The 7,156-nt window shown below is 40.5% G+C and overlaps 1 long non-coding RNA gene across 1 annotated transcript; it reads right to left on the minus strand.

Annotated features, from left to right (window-relative positions):
* Positions 1-4,831: 4,831 nt before the first annotated feature.
* LOC139415600 (uncharacterized) lies at positions 4,832-5,324 on the minus strand. Its single transcript, XR_011634967.1, has 3 exons — positions 5,253-5,324; positions 5,043-5,066; positions 4,832-4,959 (listed from the first exon to the last, which is right to left on the minus strand). It is a non-coding gene; the product is annotated as an uncharacterized lncRNA (long non-coding RNA).
* Between the last annotated feature and the right edge of the window lie 1,832 nt (positions 5,325-7,156).

Genomic DNA, 7,156 nt, shown 5'->3' on the forward strand with positions numbered 1-7,156 from the left:
AGGACCAAAACAGAAGTTGAGCCTTGCCCTTCAATGCTTTTAGTTGTTGCAGATATTGTCCCACTATGCTGTTAACGTTCTACATCTACGTCATATTGCTGAGTCTACCTATTAAGAAGCCTATTGGTCCTAGACTTGGCGCGCCAGTGCTGTTTGCCGTGCGGTAGCAGAGAGAACAGTCTATGACTTGGGTGGCTGGAGTCTTTGACAATTTTAGGGCCTTCCTCTGACACTGCCTGGTAGAGAGTTCCTGGATGGCAGGAAGCTTGGCCCCAGTGATGTACAGGGCCGTATGCACTACCCTCTATAGTGCCTCGCGGTCGGAGGCCAAGCAGTTGCCATACCATTCAGGATGCTCTCGATGGTGCAGCTCTAGAACCTTTTGAGGATCTGAGGACCCATGCCGAATCTTTTCAGTCTCCTGAGGGGGAATAGGTTTTGTCGTGCCCTCTTCACGACTGACTTAGTGTGTTTGGACCATGATAGTTTGTTAGTGATGTGGACACCAAGGAACTTTAATCTCTCAACTTGCTCCACTACAGCCACGTTGATGAGAATGGTGGCGTGTTTGGTCCTCCTTTTCCTGTAGTCCACAATCATGCCAATCTGTTATTCTAACTTTCTCCTAACACTACATAATTTCACCTGATCAGTTTTCCTCACGTTTTCTGTCTGATCGTTTAGATTGCTGCTGCCTGCTACTATGATAAATCACATGGTGAGGACGTTTGCTATCAAGCTATCTATGTGCATAATATCTAACAAGCGGGGCAAGAGTAGAGAAAAATATTAAATTCTGATGTGCATTCTGACTAAGTCACAGCAAACATGGCAGCCCGCTGCAAATTGAGGACACACACGCACCCCTCTGCGCGTTATCTGCAAAGGCCCAGAAAATGTGTGGTGCTCGATGAAACATGCCATTATCAGGATAGTGTTTTGTGTGTACTACTGCTGTCCACATTTGTTGTATGATCCAATATCAGTCATATTTATTGCCCTTTAGGCACGTATGAGCTCCCTACATCTAGGGAAAGCGTTCATATTGATTACCTGGAATCTGCTGCAGTGCTGCTTCAATATCAGTCCCAAGTAAACAACTTGGGTACTTCTTACAATTGATTTATTTTAGCTTAGATTTATTTTTGGTGTTATGTATTACTGCTAATTACACTGTCTCACACACTTCTAATAACAGGTTGGTTCTGTCATCCATTTCATATTGAGGTGAGTGTGCACATCCTGGTCTCTTGTATTTGTGTTTATTATGGATCCCCATTGGCTGCTGCCAAGGCCACCAGCCGTGCTGCCCTGTTCTGAGCCAATTGCAATTTTCCTAACACCGAACCCAAACCGGCTGCGTGAGTGCGCCATCGTGCATAAACATATTTTGTCCCCCCCACACCAACTGCCTTCACGACACGCAGGTTAAAATGTCAAAACAAACTCTTAACCAATCATATTAATTTGGGGACAGGTCGAAAAGCATTAAACATTTTGGGCAATTTAGCTAGCTTGCTGTTGCTAGCTAATTTGTCCTGGGATATAAACATTGAGTTGTTATTTTACCTGAAATGCACAAGGTCCTCTACTCCACCAATTAATCCACATATAAAATGGTCAACCGAATCATTTCTAGTCATCTCTCCTCCTTCCAGGCCTTTTCTTCTCTTGACTTTATATTGCGATTGGCAACTTTCATAAATTAGGTGCATTACCATCACTGACCTCGTTCGTCTTTCAGTCACCCATGTGGGTATAACCAATGAGGAAATGGCACGTGAGTACCTGCTTCTATAAACCAATGAGGAGATGGGAGAGGCAGGACTTGCAGCGCGATCAGTGTCAGAAATAGAATTGACCTCTATTTTAGCCCTTGGCAATGCAGATGCTTGTTGGTGCGCGCAAGCAGTGCGGGTGCAATAATTGAATAATATAGATTACTAAAATGATTTTACAACACTCGCGCATGTGACGTGAGCGGTGTAGTCAGCCTGTAAGTCCTTTTTTGTGGCACCTGACCACATAACTGAACAATAGTCCAGGTGCTACAAAACTAGTGCCGGTAGGACCTGCCTTGTTGATAGTGCTGTTAAGAAGGTAGAGCATACCTGGATTATGTTGGAAAGGCTTCCATTAAAGAACATCCTCTGTGTTCTGTTAGACAGATAACTCTTTATTCACAATATAGCAGGGGGTGTAAAGCCGTTACACTTGTTTTTCCAGCAACAGACTATGATCGATAATGTCAAAAGCCACACTGAAGTCGAACAAAACAGCCCCCACAATCTTTTTACCATCAATTTCTCTCAGCCAATCATCAGTCATTTGTGTAAGTGCTGTGCTTGTTGAATGTCCTTCCCTATAAGCATGCTGAAAGTTTGTTGTCAATTTGTTTACTGTAAAATAGTATCTGGTCAAACACAATTTTTTTCCAAAAGTTTACTAAGTGTTGGTGACAGGCTGATTGGTTGGCTGTTTGAGCCAGTAAAGGGAGCTTTATTATTCTTAGGTAGCGGAAGACTTTTGCTTCCCTCCAGGCCTGAGGGCACACTTTCTAGTAGGCTTAAATTGAAAATATGGCAAATTGTCACGACTTCCGCCGAAGTTTGCTCCTCTCCTTGTTCCGTTGGCGTTCTGCGGTCGATGTCACCAGCTTTCTAGCCATCGCCGCTCCATTTTTCATTTATCCATTTGTTTTGTCGTGTTCCCTGCACACCTGGTTTTCATTCCCCAATCACACTACATGTATTTATTCCTCTGTTCCCCCTCATGTCTTTGTGTGTAATTGTTTGTGTTACATGTCCATTTTGATGCGCTAGACTGGTGTTCGTTTGTTCCGTGTTTTATTCACGAGGTATGTTTATTTGTTTGAACATAATTATTGTGACCGTTTGCGCGTGTTGCACTTTTGCATATTGGCTGGAGTCCGTCTGTTGGTTTCTCCTGCCTCAAAGTGTGCGCCTGTTCACAACTCTCTGCTCTCCTGCACCTGACTTCGCTCCCAGTACGCACACCATTGACACAAATAGGAATGGCAATATCGTCCAATATTATCCTCAGTAATTTTCTATCCAAGTTGTCAGACCCCGGCGGCTTGTCATTGTTAATAGACAACAACAAAACATTTCACTTCTTCCACACTCACTTTACAGAATTAAAAATGACAATGCTTGTCTTTCATAATTTGGGCAGATATACTTGGATGTGTAGTGTCAGCGTTTGATGCTGGCATGTCATGCCTAAATTTGCCAATAAAAAAATAATTAACGTAGTCTGCAAAATCAGATGGTTTTGTGATGAATAAGCCATTTGTCATTTAAGGTGTCCCAAAGCTTTTTACTAGCTTTCTTTATTTCATTTATCTTTGTTTCATAGTGTAGTTTCTTCTTCCCTTTATTCAGTTTAGTCACATGGTTTCTCAATTTGCAATATGTTTGAAAATCGGTTGTGCAGCCAGACTTATTTGCCATTCCTTCTTGCCTCATCCCTCTTAACCATACCATTTTTAAATTCCTCATCAACCCACAGGGATTTAACCATTTTTACAGTCATGTTCTTAATGGGTGCATGCTTATTAGTAGCAGGATTAAGCAATTTCATAAATGTGTCAAGTGCAGAGTCTGTTTGCTCCTCATTACAAACCACGGACCAACAAATACTCTTTGGACCTTTCATAAGGAAATGCTGCAGCAACCGCTCTTGCTTCCTTTCTGTTTCTTTATTGTTTTCAAAATATTTGTGATTGCTTTGTTATTGTGACGACACATCAGTAGTCCTCCCTTGCTCTCATGGAACAGAAGGTTAACAGTCTTCATTACATAATCTCTGGTCACTAGTCTGCTGCTATCAGCTACAGTGGAGTCTGGGTTGAAGGTGTGATGCAGTACTACACTAAACTCTGATCAAGTGACAGGTTCAGTTCCATGAATTGCTATAGACAAGTGTCATCTTAGTAATAGTTACGTAGTAGTTACTTAGCTAGTAGGGCAAGCATTAACAAAACAAAAACAAACTGCTATAATAACTTATTTAATGGATATTGATTACCTGGACTCTGCTGCAGTGCTTGCCTGATGACTCAAACTGAACTCTTGACTACTTCTTCACTACATATAGTACTTCAGTCTGAGACTGACATCATTGAAGTTGTTTGTGGTGACGTCAAAATGAGGGGTGTTGTACAAAACAAAGTAATCAGTGAATGGATCATCTCTAACCAATCAGAGTATCAAAGCCCATGACTAATTTTCAAAATGGCTCTGGCCCAACCCATTGGTTTCTAACACCAATCAGAATGGTTAGAATGTGTTTGCATTCTAGAAATCGTCAGGGACGTACCCAGATCCAGAAACTAACGTCCGTAGGCGTGGCGTAGCATTTGGGCGGAGAAAGGAGTTTGGGTAGCCAGACAACTGCAGTGCTGCTTCAGTATCAATCCCAACATAGTCCTCCTGGCTCTCATGGAACAGACAGTCAGTCCACACTGAGTATTATATCAGTTCTGGTCACTAGTCTGCTGCTGTCAAGTACAGTGAACTCCAGAATTGACTGTGAGTTAACTTTAAATAATAATTGGTGTGAATGCTCACTGCCTGATTGGATAGAAAACATTTACTGCAAGAACAACTCTAGCTGTAACTGTAACTGTGGTTACAGGTCTTTTGAATTTGATCATTTGTGTGTTGTCGTAAGTGGGGAGAAATGACACAAAGCAAGTGGCAAGTCATCCATGCTCTTTTACTATTTTTGAAGGATATCACATCAGAAAATGTATATCTGGCGGGAAACATGTTTAGAATTGGCCCCACTTCCACAGCTGTGAGGTTATCATTGATTCACTGTTGGAACAGACATGCAGCCAAAAAGCTAAGCATATTTCTCTGAAATAATTTTCTTTAAAACAGTCCCAATGGCCAAGATTACAACTATTCTACAACAGACAGAGAAAATCCTCCACTGGAAAAAAAAAAGAACAAATATATTAGACAGGATATAGCATAATATGTTAGAAATGTCCAATTAAAAAGATATTGGCATACCACACTGTCCATCTGGTCTTTGGTCTTTAGAAAAACAAGCAAGAAGCACAAAAAGATAAGTTATCACAGTACATCATCAACTCATATGTTTTTTTCTTGATTTAGCTTATACGGCATAATGGAACCAATAAAATAATCCCAAAAGTGTAAGCCCCACCCACTCAGATTTGCCAACAACAGAGTGAAGACATTGATAAATTGATGCTTCACCTCAGGATGTATGTCAAGCTTCTTCCTAATCTCTTTAACAGCTTCTTCATTAAGAGGACAGTTCAGTAGTCCTCCCTTACTCTCATGGAACAGACAGTCTACTGTGAGTATTACATCACTTCTGGTCACTAGTCTGCTGCTGTCAGGTACAGTGCAGTCTGGGTTAAAATAATGATGCAGGACTACCAGAATGACATCTTTACCCTCTGTCAAAAGAATGAGGGACAAACAAAGCATTTATTCATGTCATTAGCCACCTGATACATGTTCTATCTAGATCAACTGATATGGAGATAGAAGAGGTAAAATTGACAGTAGTATAGTTTTGGAAGATACTTTGGGGTTTGGCTACCTGGAATCTGCTGCAGTGCTGCCTCAATATCAGTACTAGCACGAGAGACGATGGGACAGAAAGACATGATGACATCACTCTGCTCTGGTGACATCACTTCAATGAAGCCTCCAAGTTGTCTCATAAACTGGATATGGGAATCCATAGTATTGCTGGTGGTGATGGTGTAGTACCTCATCAACCTTGGCACCTCTGTTTTATAATGGATTAAAAAAAGAAAAGTCAAGTATAGACCTTAAAACTAAAAGTAGCATTGTTTTGGTTTAGATCACTGCCCAGACAACTATAAGCCTAATCTAAGATCTGGCCTGAAACGTTATTTAAATAAGTGGTAGGTCAGTGTCCTGCTAAAATAATTACCTCTGCGTTCCATTGTAGATATGTAAGGGGAGTGAACAGGGAAAACATATTTATTAATCATGTAACAGACAATAAAATACATATATTACTGTATAATATAACAACCAGTGTGCAGACAATGTAAATATTTGAAGATGTCTTTCACTTTCGTTCTGACTATGACAGACCCCTCTGAGATAAGCTGTGCAGTCTCCCGCCCACATCCCCTCTTGCCTTTATTTGACCATGTGATCTACAGGAAACAAGAAACTAAAAGTCAATAGCTCACATTTATTTTACACCCATATAATTAGCATCATAACCCCCATTATGTTTTTGTCTGCACCAGTAGCCTATACACACCACATCACTTTGACTTATTCATAAAGCATAGTGGTGTTAAATAAGAACTCAATGAAGGGTGAACAATGAGCAATGCATACGTTTTCAGACAGGTGATCTCCTAAGAAAAACGAATGTGCAACATAATGGCTGCATTTACACAGGCAGACCAATTCTGAAGTTTTGACCAATTTAAAAAAAAGAGCTGATCTGATTGTTCAAAAGACCAATTAGTGGAAAAGATTAGTATTGTGTCGTTTGTGTAAACGCAGCCAATGATGCCATGACTTATACTGTGTGCCTATCAATTTGGAAATTATTATCAGTCTTCTGATGTTTCAGTCTGGATATCAATTGAACAAAAAATACACAGATCAGATCTGCCTTTAACTGTATCATGTTTCAGTTAGTGCTAAATGTAAAGAGGAAAATTGACTTACTGAACCATAATGGTGTGTGAATTCCTTTGGAAGATGACTATTGAAAGACTATCTGACTTCCTTCTTTGATGCCCAGAGGAAAGTGAAAAAATACACAGCTTGAGGGAAAAGAGATGGTTTTATCAGAAACAGTTTCACTTTCATATTCAAGAGACACTATAGTAGGCGTTTAGAACTGCAGCATCACCTGTTTTCTCATCTGGCATTCAACTGGCCGTAGTTAACCATTAGCCTGTGAAACAACCTAAAAAGTCTAACATTCATTGTAAAAGTAAAAAAGAAAAACTAACATTACTTGTCACCAATGCTATGAGTAATATTCATACAGAAATCACATCCAGTATTGTTAGACACTCTCACTGGAACAGCTTTAAGGCTTGGGGGCATTGTGGGGGTATGCATGTAGGGTAGAAGTAGATGATCTGGAATCT

Source organism: Oncorhynchus clarkii, chromosome 8 (genome assembly GCF_045791955.1).
Source record: "Oncorhynchus clarkii lewisi isolate Uvic-CL-2024 chromosome 8, UVic_Ocla_1.0, whole genome shotgun sequence".
Taxonomy (NCBI): Eukaryota; Metazoa; Chordata; class Actinopteri; order Salmoniformes; family Salmonidae; genus Oncorhynchus; species Oncorhynchus clarkii.